Genomic DNA, 14,005 nt, shown 5'->3' with positions numbered 1-14,005 from the left:
CCTCCACACAACCGCCAAAGTAATCTTCCTCAGCTCTAGCCAGGTCACTCCACTGCACAAGAATTTTGTGGCTTTCAATTGCCTGTGGGACAAAATACAAAGTCTTCACCTTAGCAATTAAAACCTTTCCATATGACTTCAATTAAATATTGTCCCACATACTTGGCATGCACTCCTCTTATGTTTTTTAGCATCCTTAGCTTCCATCAAGGTTTACCTTGTTGTGAAAGGTTAACTCCTTTCGTTCTGCTATATTTAAAAAGAAATAATGTAGCTTTTTTTTACATTTTATTTTTTCAAATTACACATAAAAGCAATTTTAAACTTTCATTTTAAAAAATTTTGAGCTTCAAATTTTTCCTCTCTGTCTCTCCTTTCATTCCTCCCTAAGAAAGCAAGCAATTAGATAAAGATTATACATGTGTAGTCATGAAGAACAAATTTCCATATTACTCATATTGCAAAAGAAAATACAGCACTGCCCCCCCACCAAAAAACCCCCAAGAAAAATAAAGAATGTTTAAAAAAGAGGTATGCTTTCATCTTCATTCAGACTCCATCAGTTCTTTCTCTGATTTTTTATCATGAGTCCTTAGGAATTGTCTTGGATCGTGCTATTGAGAATAGCTAAATCACTCACAGTTGATCATTATACAATATTGTGATTGTGTACAATGATTTCCTGCCTCTGTTCACTTCAGTTTGCATCAGTTCATATGAATTTTTCAGATTTTTCTAAAAGCATCCTTCTCATCATTTCTTATACCACAATAATATTCCGTCACAATCATATACCACAGCTTGTTTAGTCATTCCTCAATTGATGGGCATTCCCTAAGTTTCCAGGTCTTTGACACCACAGAGCTGCTATAAATATTTTTGTACAAATTAGTCCTTTTCCCTTTTCTTTGACCTCTTTGGTATAGAGACCTCATAGCGGTATTGCTGGGTCAAAGGGTATTCATAGTTTTATAACCCTTTGGACATAGTTCCAGATTGTCTTTAGAATGGTTAGATCAGTTCGTAACTCTACCAATAGCTATATTAGTGTCCCAATTTTTCTACATTCATTCCAATATTTGTCATTTTCCTTTTCTGTTATAATAGCCAATCTGATGGGTGTAACGTAATATTTCAGAGTTGTTTTAATTTACATTTCTTCAATCAATAGTGACTTAGAAGCATTTTTTCACATGACTATAGATAGCTTTAATTGAAAACTGCCTGTTCATATCCTTTGATCATTTATTAATTGTGGAATGACTTGTAGTCTTAGATATTTGACTCAGTTTTCTGTATAGTTGAGAAATAAGGCCTTTATCAGAGATATGCTGTAAAATTCCCTCCCACCCCAGGGTTCTCCTTTCTTTCTAATCTTGGGTACATTGATATCGTTTGTGCAAAAACTTTTAAATGTAATGTAATCAAAATTATGCATTTCGCATCTTGCAATGCACTCTATTTCTTGTTTGATCATAAATTCTTCCTTTAACCATAAATGTGACAGTTAAATATCCCATACTCCCTTATTTGCTTATGGTATCATCCTTTATGTCTAAATCATAGATCCATTTTGACCTTAGCTTGGTGTGAGATGTTGGTCTATACCTAGTTTCATTCAAACTTCTTTCTAGTTTTCCCAGCACTTTTTGTCAAATAGTGAGTTCTTGTCCTCAAAGCTTGGATCTTTGGGTTTATCAAACACTAGATTACTATGGTCATTTGCTTCTGTATATCGTGTACCTCAAATATTCCACTGATCCACCACTCTATTTCTTAGCTAACATCAGATTGTGCTGATGATTACTGCTTTGTAATACTGTTTAGGATCTGGTATTACCTTCTTTCACATTTTTTTTTCATTGATTCCCTTGATATTCTTGACTTTTTGTTCTTGCTAATGAGTTTTGTTACTATTTTTTTCTCACTCTATAAAATAATGTTTGGTAGTTTGATCGGTAAGACACTGAATAAGTAAATTGATTTAGGTAGAACTGTCATTTTTATTTTATTGGCTTGACCTATTCATGAGCAATTAATATTTTTCCAGTTATTTAGATCTGACTGTAATTGCGTGTAAAGTGTTTCATAATTGTGTTCATATAGTTCCTGGGTTTGTCTTGGCAGGTAGACTCTCAAGTATTTTGTATTGTCTACACTTATTTTAAATGGAATTTATCTTTCTATCTTTTGCTGTTGGACTTTGCTGGTAACAAATAGAAATATCAGTGATTTACATGAGTTTATTTTATATCCTGCATCTTTGCTGAAGTTGTCAATTATTTCGGTTAGTTTTTCAGTTGATTCTCTAGGAGTCTCTAAGTATGCCACCATATCTTTTACAAAGAGTAATCATTTTGTTTTCTCCCTGCCTAATTTCTTCACTTTCTTTTTTTCTCTTATTGCTATAGCCAGCATTTCTAGTATAATATTGAATAACAGTGGTGATAATGGGCATTCTATTTCACCCTCTGATCTTATTGGGAGAGCTGCTGACTTATCCCCATTAGAAATAATACTTGCTGATAATTTTAGATAGAAACTATTTATCATTTGAAGGAAATCTTCATTTATTCCTATGATTTCTAGTGCTTTTTTTCTAAATGGAAATGAGTATTGTATTTTGTCAAAAGCTTTTTCTGCATCTATTGTTGTAATCACTTGATTTTTGTTTTTTGTTACTGATGTGGTCAAGTATGCTAACATTTTTCCTAATATTGAACCAGCCCTGAATTACTGTTAAATCTCACCTGGTCATAGTTTATGTTCTTTGCGATATATTGCTGCAAGTTCCTCATCTAGTATTTTATTTAAAGTTTTTCTCATCAGTATTCATTAGAAAAATTGGTCTAAAATTTTTTTTCTCTGTTTTTGGTTTCCCTGGTTTATGTATCGGAACCATATTTGTGCTATAAAGGGAATTTGGTAGAACTCCTTCTTTTTCTGTTTTTCAAAATAGTTTATATAGTATTGGAATTAGCTGTTCCTTAAGTGTTTGGTAGAATTCACTTGTGAATCCATCTGGTCCTGGTGGTTTTTTTCTTAGGTAGTACATTATAGTTTGTTCAATTTCTTTTTCTAATATAGGGTTATTTAAGTGTTCTATTTCCTCTTCTGTTAATTTAGGCAATTTATATTTTTGTAAAAATTCATCCATTTCACTTTGATTATTAGATTAATTGGCATATAATTGGATAAAATAGCTCCTAATAATTGCTTTAATTTCCTCTTCATTGGTGATGAGTTCACCCTTTTCATTTTTGATGCTGATAATTTGGTCTTGTTTCTTGTTTCATTGTTTAGCTATTTTATTATTTTCTTCATAAAACCTGCTCCTACTTTTATTTATTAGTTCAATGGTTTTCTCCCTTTTGATCTTTACTAATCTTGTCTTTGATTTTTAGGATTTTAATTTAGTGTTTATTTGGGGATTTTTAATTTGTTCTTTTTCTAGTTTGTTTGTTTGTTTGTTTTTTTGGTTGTATATTCAATCCATTGATCTGCTTTTCCTTTATTTTAGTGAGGATTTTATATGTTTTATATGTTTTCCTCTAAATACTGCTTTGGATGTATACCATAAATTTTGGTATGTTGCCTCATTTTTGTCATTCACTTTAATGAAAGTACTTATTGTTTCTATGATTTGTTCTTTGACCGCTTATTCTTTAGGATTAGATTATTTGGTTTCCAATTAATTAATTTTCAATCTGTGTTTCCATGGCCTCTTATTGAATGTAATTTTTGTTCCATTATAATCTAAAAAGAATGCATTTAATATTTCTACCTCCTCTGCCAGTGCACATACCCCCAAGGTCTACTGCTGGCTTGTTGGAGTCCAGTCCGTGTTGTGCTCTGTCTCACTCTCATCATGGTGAGACAGACCTTTCTGGCTGACCTTCTGAATTATCTTTGGCTGGAAAATTATTTCACTCTGTTCTTTTGCTGGTTCTGCTTCTCCAGAATTAGTTTTGAGATATTATTTTAAAGTTATTTGGGGGGAAATTAGGAGAGCTCAGGTGAGTCTTTGCCTTTACTCTGCCGTTTTGGCTTCTCCTCCCTCTGCCATGTGACTTTTTACATTTAGGTCTTTATTCATTTGGAGCTTATTGTGGAATACGGTCTAAAACTATTTTCTGCCAAATAGCTTTCTATTATTTCTATTGTTATTGAATATAAGTCCTTTACCCTTAACTTCCTCAACGTTTTGTATTGTTAGGTTTAGTGGAAATTGTGTCCCAGTAGCATCTAGGTCTTATGTGTCTACTTAACTTGACAGATCTATTTTTCTGTTTTAAAACAATACTGAAAAGTTTGATAATTAATGTTTTGTAATATAATTTTAGATCTGTTAATGCTATGTACCTTTTATTTCTTCTTTTTTAAAAAAAATACTTTCATTTAGATTCTAGACTTTTTGTTCCTCCAAAAGAATTTTGTCATTTTTTTGTCAATAGAAATAAAATACTTCTTTGATAGTTTTATTGGTTTAGCTACAAATTAATTTAAGTGGTAATTTATATCATACTGCTATAGCCTGATCATGAACAATGAGTCTCTAATTATTTGTCTTCTGTTATGTATTATGAAGTTTGATTAATATATGTCAGCAATTTAACTCTCAAATATTTTATACATCTAGCAACTATTTAAAATATTTTTTAACATTCAGTTTTGAAAAATGTTGACTTCCAGTTTCTTTCCTGCTCATCTTTTCCTATCCATGTAGAAGACAAGTAATATGATATCAATTATACATGTAAAATCATGCAAATTAGTAGTTATTTTTATTGCAATTTCTATTTCTAGTCTCTCTTCCTGTTTTTGTTAGTACTATAAGGAAATACTAATGATTTATTCTGTATCCCACTACCTTTCTGAAGCTATTAATCATGAAAATGACTTTCTTGAGGGTTTTCTAAGCAAAATATTGTCTATGAAAATGGATATTTTTTCTCCTCTTTGCTGATCTTTAATTTCTCTTAAATTTTTTTTTTTTACTTTAGCTAACTTTATCCCTATACTTACTGGGAATACTTCTAGGATTTCTTTGTTGAAAATAACGCCACCTCTTCATTATAGACGTATTCCTTTGGACATACTAAGAAGGACCTTTTCATGCCCATGTTTTCTGGGTTTTTAACATATCAAGACTTGCCACCTTATTTATACAATTACATGATTTTGTTGCTATATGGTTATTTTAATAATTTTCCTAATATTGAGCCATTCTTATATCCTCCCAACTTAGTTACAGTGAATATTTTAGATGTTTTATTGTATTCTCTTTACCAAAACTTTATTTTGAAATCTTATATCAATATTACTTTTAGAAATTGGTTAATAGTTGTCTTTCTCTGCTTTATTCCTCCTATTTTAAGGGCAACATATTTATCTCATAAAAATTGGGTATAGTGTCATATTTCTCAATCTTACAGAACTTTTTTTTGTAATACAGGTATTATTCCTTTTTAATCATGAGCATCAGTGTAGAATAGTTATAAGAATCCTGGATGTAGTGTCAGTCAAATCCTGAATTTGAATTCTGGCATTTCCACTTATTACCTGTATATCCTCATGCAAGCCACTCTACTTCTCTAGCTTTCAATTCTGTCTTATGAAAAATGAGAGTGTTAGACAAGATGACATCTAAGGTCCATAATAATATGATTAGACAGAATTCACTTGAAAATCTTTTTGAGACAAATTTTCTTAGCTAGTTTATTTGTGACTTGTTCAGTTTTTTCTTTCTGGAATTTAGTTAAGATGTCTATTTCTTATTTAATAAGTTTAAGTATTTTTATACATTTATACATCATATCCATTTTTTTTTCTGGAGGAGCTTCCTTTCCTATTGCCAGTGAGATTCTTACAGACTTTTTGTACAATTCTTAGGAATAAATCACTTCACATAATTTCTCATGTATTAAGAGCTTTATTTTTGCATTTTAAAAGCTTTTCTCAGTGGAAGGGAGAGTGGAGGAGAGAGATTAATTTAAAGAAAAACATACAAGTGATAGTTTGCCATGATATGCCACATTTATTTTAATCTCTCAAGTAGTAGTGCTCGGAATTAAAATTCAAGTACTAAAACATATTGCCAAAGAGGAGTGGTAAAATATATATTGCATCATCTTGCTACTAAAACAAAATATTTAATGAACTTTTGTTAGAGATAGGATTGTTATTAATATTAATGTTATTGCAAATGAATTGGGAGTAAAAATAATGTGTTAAATGTGCAAGATTTAAAGTGGGTGCCAATTGTATTTTTAAATCATTGTATTACAAAGATATACATATGCAGTAAAAGGTAAATTTATGATAAATGTCACTAATTTCTCTAATTTTCAAGATTTCTTTTTCTTGGTTATTGATTAGTTTTTCCCTTTTTAAATTGCATGCTGGTATTCATTAATTTTCTCACATAGTGTTATATTTTCAAATATGTTATTTTCCCTTTGTTTCCATAAATTTTCATATCTTTCTTCATTGTTGTCACTCTCTTCAACATATTTCTTGTTTCTATGATTTATTTTACTTAATATCTATTCAGTGCTATTTTTTCCCATGAAGTTTGAAACTTTTGCTTAGTTTTTCGAAATTCTTTGCTATTTTAATACATCATGGTTTATAAAGCTTATATTTAATAATGTGCTTTTTTACATTTGTACATAATGTAAAATGTAATGTACATAATGGCTAGCATTTATATGACACTTTAAGGTTCTCAAAGAGCTTTACAAATGCAATCTCATTTGATTCTCACAAGCCTGGGAGGTAGGTACTATTATTAACATTTTTTTTCAATGAAGAAACTAAAATAGAGGGAGGTTATGTGACTTGCCCAGGGACACATAGCTACTAAGTATCTGAGACCTGATTTAAACTCAAGGTCTTCCTGACCCCAGAATCAGTGTTCTAACCACTATACCATCTAACTGCTTTATGTAATTTCTTTATGTACTAACACATGATTGCTTTATTTAAAAAAATGCTAGTGAGGCTTAGAAATGTCAATATTTTTTAGCAGTCTCACTCAAAAGTTATCATTTCTTTTCAATCCATATTTTCTAGCAGTCTTTTCACTTCTTTGTTTCCCCTCTTGTTTATTTGTATTAGATTTGACTATCTTTGAAAGAGGAATGTTATTCTTCTCAAATTATGTATTGCCTTCGATTTTTTGAAAATTTGTTTAGCTTTAAGAAATTAGATGCTTATATATTTAATAATGCTATTGCAGTTATCCCTTCTGCATGGTGGGGGCTCTTGGGGGGTTGGAGATGTGGCACTTCTATGACATGGAAAATTTGCATAAAAGTTTTTGGCTCTCCTTTCATACCACAGAAGACATCTGAATTACTATAGTATTAAAAGATAAAATATGTCAATATTGTACAATGTTGTACATATATTTTTTGCATGCCTGGGTTTCCAAACATTTTCTGTGTTGCCTGCTGGCCTTCAGATGTCATCTACAGCTTTCAAAAACTCTTCCAAAATTTCCATTTAATTTTGTTATGCTGACCTGCAATATATTGAAATCGTGATGGAGAAAGTAACAATGAGAAAGGGATAGCTATTTCATTCCCAGGGAACTATGCAGTTTTGTAAAAGCAATTCTATCTCTTCTCTATTTGGGTCCAATTTATCACTCCTTCTTAACCTCCACTACACACATACACAGATGATCACTTTGTTCATACCTTTCCAAGAACCTTTTTTTTCTTTTGTCTAGACCTATGATTTCATTGGCTTGGGGTACTCCCATCACAGATATTCCTTCCCATTGTTGTAGATGAAATACTTGTCTGTGTCTTGTAGCCTTAGACTATGCCTAAACATTGAGTACTGAACAGGTTATACTTGGCCAATGTCACATAGCTATTATGTGCCAGAGGTAGGACCTGAACCCAGTTCTTCGTGATCCAAAGCCAGTCCATACTGACTCTCTCCTATGAACTTATATTCAAATTTATATTATAATGATTTGCATGCATATTTTCTTCAGATGCTTCATTATGATATTATGGTGGTTATATGTTCTCAAACATGACAACAGAACACTAATCTTGACCCATTGTACAGAACTAGAAGAACTCTTGAGTATGTGCCTAGCAATGAACTAACTGTATATCTGTTGCCTGAGAACCAACCTAAGTGAGGAGAGATGCATCACCAGTAGGTTGCTCATCAGTTCTAATTTTCTGCTAATTCAATTCAGTTCAATTTACTGAGCATTAATCACTTACTATAAATTTCTGTGTTGAGAACTATCAAGGTTTCAATCTCTCCCTATAAAGTACCTGTAACAATGAAATTAAAATCATTATCCTTAAGGTACTGAATTAAGTAGATTGACCATTTCCTTTGCTAGACTGAAGTCAGATATATGTCTTATTACCTCAGCACCTGGTAGAGTGTTTTGATCCTAGTAGGCTTTAAAAAATATTTATTTTTCCTACTATTATTTAGTGACACAATTTCCTTGCTAAGTAGAGAGACACAGCAACTGGGGTAATGCAGATTTAAAATGAAAACTAATTCACAATACATGATGGAGGAGAATGACAGATGTTTAGAAGAAGCATTGCCTCGCAAAATGAAGAAATGCAACTAGGGAGTAAACCAAACCAAATCAAAAGGAGCTTTGGATGAGATGCATCTATGCCAGATATGTAGATGAAGCCAGAAGGAAGACAACAAAAAGGCATGAAATGGAACAAATCTTTCAAAGTGCTACATTGTTATCAGTAGTAATAGTGTAGTTATAACATCTGTGCCCCATTACCCCAGTATCTGATCCATTATGTGAAGGAATGTTAATGACAATTAAGAAGATGAAATTAAGAAGAGACACTGGACCTTATCAAATAAATACCTGCTGGGATTGGAAGCTCAATTCCATGTGGACAGTCTCGGGCGGGTAAAGGTGGGAACTTCTAAATCTTAGAGTTCTCATGAGGCCCCCCATAAAACACCAGGGAATCGAGGAGTGAGACCGAGCAATCTCGTGTATTTCCGCCTCTTCCCGTGAGAAACGTGATGGAAGGAGCATCCCCCTCGAGACTGTCCCGGATCTGGGCACACCTATTGTTATCTAACAGGCACGGTATTCAGGTGCAAACTACGCGGCCGGAGAGCTTAATTAGGATCAGGAAAGCCTGAAGGCTCTCTTAGCGCGGAGGGGCCCTGACAGGACAGAAGGCTCCGTTTTTCCTCTCTTCGCTCTCCCCTTCCCCTCTCTCCCCACTTACACTTCTACTTCCAATCTCTTACCATAAGATCTTTGCCTCCTTGGGAGATTTCTCTCTCCCTCCTAAGGAAGAGCTCCCCCTGCACATGTAACCAGGACCCTGAATAAAGCCTAACCCTTGTTCGACTCCGGAAAGTCTCTTCTCTCATACGTTTATCCGACCGAAGACCTGGGACAGGTAAGGTAAGACTCGGGTAGCCCTCAGGCCTCTAGGCCTGGCAAATACCGAAAAAAATTGTGCTGAAGGCAATACAAATTTCAAAGTACTTAGATATTCATTTTCAAGGTGTGTCAAGGAGGTGATTCCAAATGAATAGAAAGACTATAGCTGATGTTTTTAAAAAGTGGCAGTGTGGAGTATAGAGGGGTGGCAACTAAAAAGATATCTAGGGTTAACCTAGGTATGTGCAATCTTGTTTCTATAAAGGGTAATATATCAATATTCCCTAATAATACAATCCATATATATAGGGTTTGATGAAAACATGAAAAAATAACTGTCAAGGATTCGTAGGAGTTTTTTGTAAGACTAAATTTTCACAACTGGCTTGGATCTAATGGATATGAAAAATATGAAACCCTATTGTATTTATTGATTCTTGGTTGACTCAGAAAAAAAAATGCAGCCTTAATCTTGCCTAAAACAAGAGGCCTCCCATTTCTACCTTAACATCATACAAGATTGACAAATAGGACTATGAAGACAGTTTGTTTAGTTATTTACTATGCGTTGACATCAAGATGCAAAATGAAGAGACAAAGATATGTTCACCCAAGGAAATCACCAGTGTCACCTTTCTTAAATCAGCTAGAAGAATTCTCTTTGGATGAGGAGGTTTTCAAAATACTTTTATCCTTGGTTGATAATTTTTTTTTAGTATTATTGATGTATTTTGTTTTTATATTGCCCCCATTCACAGATTGCCCCCATTCTGTGAAGTCTCAACAAAGTAAAAACGGTTTAATAAAACTAACAATAAAATGACCTCATCTAAAAGTACACACCACATTCCGCATTTGTAACACCCTGTAGCACTAATGCAATATTCACAGCACAGTTCTGAATCACAAAATACAACAGACTCTCTACATGGAAGACAGAACCAAAACATTTATTCAGATACCAGAAAGCTGAATCCCAACACCACAAAACCAAATTCATCATAGTAGCAAAGAAATCTATGCAATGCAGAGAGCAACACTATCCCCAAGCATTCCCTCTAACCAGCTCCCTTAAACAAACCACAGACAAGCTCTCCCATTCATGCTAATTGCTGCCCCATCTGCCTGCTTTCTCTGTCCTTCCCAGCTCTGACTAGTCTGACCAACTTCCTCTCAGCTCTTCTCTGATTCTGCTTCTTCCTGTTTCACCCTTCCTATTCCACCCCTTCAGCAAGCTCGCACCACAGGCTTCATGTGACTCAAATTCATATAACTTAGGCTTCCATGTGACTTAGCAGGTCACATAGGCCTATTAACATGGGAAAGGTCTTCTCATTTCATTAAAAATACATTAACAATACACACCCACTTCTATTTCTCTACTTAAAAAAAAATGAACAGAAATCTATTTTTACTCCCTCTCACCCCCACTGTGTTGGAAAAAAAATGAAGAGAAAAGCAAATTACTTTGAACAAATGTACATAGTCAAGCCAAACAAAACTCCCTAATTGTCAGTATACAAAAATGTCTCATTCTGCACCCTAAGTCCATCACCTTTCTCTCTCATGGATAGTATATTTCATTATCGGTCCACTGGAATCACATGGTTGTACAGATCATAGTTCTTAATTTCAAAGTTGTTTGTTTTTACAATATTGTTGCGTGAATTGTTCTCCTGGTTCTGGTCATTTCATTCTTCATCAGTTTATGAAAACTCTTAAAATTGTTCACTGTTATAATATTATGTTATATGGTTCTTCTTGATCCAACTTGCATCAGTTCATATGTCTTTCCTTGTCTTTTTGATATTATCCATTTCCCAATTTCTTACAGCATAATATTGCTGTAAGAAATGAAAAAAATAATAGTGTTTTTAGCACAATACTCCATCACATTCAAAAGCCATAGCTTATTTGGCTGGTCTTCCATTGATAGAAAACCCCTTAGCTTCCAGTTTTTTTTTTTTGTTTTTTTTTTACTGTCATAAAAAGAGATGCCATAAATATTTGTATGGAAAGGACCTTCTCCTCTTTCTTTGATCTCTTCTGAGTTTAGACCTACCAAGGGTATAGCTGGGTCAAAGTGCATATAGTATTTAATAAGATTTTGTATATATTCCTAATTGCTTTTCAGAATGGCTATACTCATTCACAGGTCCATCAACAGTTCATCAATGTGCCTTTTTCTCCTGTTCCCTCCAACATTTATCATTTTTGTTTTTTATATCTTTGCTTCTGAGATTAAGATGAATCCTGTATCATTTTCTTATTGATCCTACTTATAAGTAACTGATTTTGTCTTGTAAATGCCTTTGTGCTGTAACTACCTAAGTCATGTTTCTTGCCTCTAATGGGTTAATTTTAGAAATCGAGCTCTCTTGCTTCAAGGGATTTAACTGACTTTGAAGAAAGCATGTGAACACACAAAGAGAGACAGATAGAGAAAGAGGGAGAGAGAGAGAGAGCCTAATATCTTTATATCATCAAGCTATCCTTCAAGGATGTCTGGTTTGCTGTCCAAAAGTTTGGGCCATTATCTCGCAACTGCACTCAGACAATGAGCACTTCTTATTCTCATGAGAGAAGAAGGTAGGTGGTTGCTAGCTTCCATTACCACACTTCCAACCAATCATGTTGTGTCTTTTGTCTCAGTTCTGTAACCAGTCATATTGTCCTTAATCCCATGATGTCATCTACTCTGCTTTGTTTTTCATTCTGTACTCCCCAAATCCTTACAAAAGGGAAGCTGTTTTTGTTGTTGTTCGGAGTCTTTGGCAGTAATGGAGGCAAGCCATTGACCCATTTATCGACAGGTAGCATGCCTCTGGTAATAAGTGTTATTTTGCGTAGAAATCTGCCTCAGTTTACCCTTTTGTTAAAATTAATTTGTGGCAGTTCTATAAGTGTGAGGTGGAATCTCAGAATTGCTTTAACTTTCATTGTTCCAATTGAGATCAGAGACATTTAATCTAATTAGAATTAGATTTGAAACATTTTTTCATGCAGTTATAGAAAGGTTAGATTTCTTCCCCTAAGAACTGCTGATTCATGTCATAAGTTCATTTATCAGTTGGGAAGTTGCTCTTATTCTTATAAATATTCATATTCACTATATCTTAGAAATAATAATGATAATTATAATAATAGCTAATATTTACGCAGTGCTTTCTATATGCCAGGCACTGTGCTAAGTGCTGTACAATTATTGTCTTATTTGATCTTCATGACAGCCTTGGAGATGAGAAACTAAAGCAGAGAGGGGTTAAGTGATTTGCCCAGAATCACATAGCTAGTAAGTGTCTGAGGTCAGAAATGAGACTTTTATCAAAGAAACTTGCTACAAAGATTTTCTTCCACTTAATTGTTAACTTTTAAATCTTTGATTTATTAGATTTATTTTTGTAAAATCTTTTGCTTATGAATGAACCTTTCTCCTATCCATAGATCTAATATATAATTTTTTTCATGTTTCTCTAATTTGTTTATGATGTGACTGTTCCTATCTAAGCCATGAATACATTTGGAACTTATTTTTATGAAATGTGATGTGTTAGTTTAAATCTAATTTCTTCTACACGCTGTCCAATATTCCAAACAATTTTGTCAAATGGTGAGTCCTTAAAACAGTAGCTAGGGTCTTCATATTTATTGAGAACTTGGGTGCTTGATACATTTGATTCTTTGTGTTGTGGACCTAATCTGTTCCACTGATTTGATTTCTTTATTTTTAATCAGTACTGTTTTTATAATTACTATTTTATAGTACAGTTTGAGCCCTGGACTTCCTTTTCTCCAATATTTTTTTCATTATTTCTCTTGAGATTTTTTACTTTTTTTTCCCTTCCAGGTGAATTTCATTCTTTTTTTTTTTTCTAATTCTATAAAGTAATCCATTTGTAGTTTGACTGATGTGGCATTAAATAAGTAAATTCATTTAGATAGTAATGGCATTTTTGTTACATTAGCTATTTCTATCCATGAGCAATTAATGTTTTCCCAATTATTCTGGTCTATTTTTATTTCTGTAAATATCTGTTTGTGGTAGCATTTATGGAGTTCTTGTTTGTATCTTAGAAGGTGGACTTCCAAGTACTTTATGCATTCTGCAGTGATTTTAAATGGAATTTATATTTTGCTCTTCCTACTGGTTTTTATTGATATTATATGGAAATGCTGATGATTTGTGTGGATTTATTTTACGTCTTTTAAATTTGCTGAAGTTATTAGTTGTTTTAATTAATTTTTAGTGAACTCTCAAAGGTTTCTTAAATATGTCATCATACATATCATTTATAAAAAGTGATCATTTTATTTCTTTTTTACATGTGGTTATGCTCTCAATTTCTTTTTTTTTTTTTTGTCTTATTGTAATAGCCAGCGTTTCTAGTACTATGTTAAATGGAATTAGTAACAATGGACATTATATGTTCATTTCTGATTTTTTGGGAAGGATTGTAGTTTATTTCCATTATACATAATGATAATCCTTGATTTTACAGAGATGCTATTTAGCATTTTGAGTGAAGGTTCATGTATTCCTATATTTTGTAGTTTTTTTTTAAATTAGGAACAGACTTTTTTTGTCAAATA

This window comes from Notamacropus eugenii, chromosome 5, assembly GCF_028372415.1.
Source record: "Notamacropus eugenii isolate mMacEug1 chromosome 5, mMacEug1.pri_v2, whole genome shotgun sequence".
Classification (NCBI taxonomy): domain Eukaryota; kingdom Metazoa; phylum Chordata; class Mammalia; order Diprotodontia; family Macropodidae; genus Notamacropus; species Notamacropus eugenii.
This window is presented reverse-complemented; position numbering follows the sequence as displayed.